Here is a 2499-nt window from a genome sequence, read left to right as displayed (position 1 = left end):
AAATTAATGCTTCATATGTTTCTTTTACAGTTTCTTCTTTTTTACTTTTTGCTTTATTTGAGAGTTTTAGCATCTGAGAGTGGAGAGGAAAGAGGGGCAAAGTGTGCAGGGGACAAGCATATCGTTAGGGCTGGATCAGGTGGGCGGCACAGGATTTCAGAAAGGATTTGTATTGATTTTGTATTGAAGACAGCCTTTGTTCTTTATCATTCACATCTCTGCAAAGTTTTCCTCAATGAACACATAAAAAACACACGTTCAGCTACGCACTCTTAGGTACAACTACACGTCAAGAGTCCTGAATGTGTGAAGAGGAAGCCTTACGTAACTTACGTAACATCACAGGCAGAAATTTAAAAGACAGCAAAGTGTTAAGTTGATTTAAAAAAATCAAACAATAAAATCAAAAACTCCTCTTGATTGGAGGTTTTGTCAAAGTAAACATGATATGACGTTAGCTGACCTCACTGTGACCCTCACCCATTTCTGTAGGTTGTGTGATGTGAAATGTTTCATAACAGATATAAGATGCCCTACCCAGTTTAATGAGTCACTACTCATTAAACTGGGTAGGGCAGTGTTGGTCAAGTTACTTGAAAAGTAATTAGTTGCTAAATACTGATTACTTATTTTCAAAAGCATTTACTTAGTTACTTTTCAAAAACATGATACACAACCTGAATACGTTATCGAGCAATAGTCCTTCCAGCAAATTCTATTTTTTCTGCATAATCCAGTATATAAAACATTTTTTTGTGTGTTTACACTCACTCTTTCAAATAGATGCAAGTAAAACACAGGAGAAAATAAACAAAAATCAAAGACTCAGCAGCTCCTAAATCTATTGTCACCTGTTTAGCAGGAGTGGGGGCGGGTGGAGGTTTGCCCACAGTGGTCATGTCATGGGGGGATCCGGTGGTTTGTCTGTGAATGTCACATTCCCGTGGCAGCGTGCTCTCTGCTCGCTCAGATTTGAAGTTTCATCTTTCGCTGTAGAAAGGGAGTTTTCTTCCCACGCAGAGGGAACAGCAGACGCTAATGTTTGTGTCCCTTTTTACGGATTTAAACTCAAAGTAATGTGATTACTTCCACGCTTTAAACGCTGCGTGGTCTTACTTTCTCCATCGCTCCATATTATCCATTGTTGATCTGCACACGTCTGTTACCACGAATGTCGCACACGCTTATGTCATTGTCATGAGACACTCTCACAAAAAAAAAAAAATCACGGTTTAGTAGCACAGTAACACAGCGTGCTTATGGGAAACTAACAGTAATCTAATTACTTTTTTGCAATAGTAGTCCCTTATATTACTTGTTAATTTAAAAAACTAATTGGATTACAGTAACGCATTACTTGCCTATCTCTGGTGTCTTAAATCTGACAAAATTAATTTCACACAAATACATTTAACTGATTTCTAAACGTGTGCGGTCTGTGGCGCCCCCCTAAAGTAAACCCGTTAAGTGCTTTAGCTCGGGCTTATATCCCAGAGTGCTCACGACTTAATGAATGTTTTCTAAATAATCGGACTATCATGAGACAGGTTAGTTTCAAGCAGTGAAACTAACCTGTCTCATGATGGTCCGATCAAAACATCAAAATGCCACCCCTATTTTCCCCGTAGAACCCTGCTGCTAGGTGACAACAAGATCCGGGCAGCACTGCAGGATGACAGCATGGTGTCTCTGCTGCCACCTGTGGGTACGGATGTCTTCAGACACTTCACGACGGCCTCACAGGAAGTCCAACAGCAACATGTAACTGGGGCAAAGGAGCGAAAGACGTGGAAGGATAAATGGGTACTGATCAAACTTTCAGCTGTCAATAACTGATAACTAATAAGTGCACTCGATAACGCTGATCAACGGCATGACGGAAGGTCCTGTGTGTAACCTAGGTAACTCAGAAAAACCTGCCCAAACCAGCTGCTCACCTGGAGACTGGAAAGTCCCTCCCTTAATCTATGGGGACCTGCCACCTCAGCTTCTCAACACCCCATTGGAGGATCTAGATCCCTTCTACCAATCACGCAAGGTCTCTTACCTGTCTCGTACTTGTCTGTCCCTCACCCGTCTGTCTCTCACCTGTCTGTCCCTCACCTGTCTCTCTGCAGACCTTCATGGTTCTCAGTAAGGAAACATCATTAACAGGTTTAGTGCTGACTTGTCTTGTTACCTGCTGAGTCCATTCAACCCGTTGAGGACCCTCGCCATCAAGACCCTTCTTCATCCATATCCTTTATGACAGGGCTGCCCAATCCCAGTCCTCGAGAGCTACTATCCTGCAGCTTTTAGATGCATCCTACTCCAACACAGCTGAATCAAATGGTTTGATTACCTCTTCAGCATGCCATCGTGTTTGGCAAAGGCCTGATAACAAGCCATTCATTTGATTCAGCTGTGTTGGAGTAGGGATGCATCTAAAAGCTGCAGGATAGTAGCTCTCGAGGACTGGGATTGGGCAGCCCTGCTTTATGATGTCATAGTGTCAGGAGC

The sequence above is a fragment of the Mchenga conophoros genome, linkage group LG7 (assembly GCF_057382185.1).
Source record: "Mchenga conophoros isolate Kocher_MC1m ecotype Shallow Benthic linkage group LG7, M_conophoros_male_GT1.1, whole genome shotgun sequence".
NCBI lineage: Eukaryota > Metazoa > Chordata > Actinopteri > Cichliformes > Cichlidae > Mchenga > Mchenga conophoros.
This window is presented reverse-complemented; position numbering follows the sequence as displayed.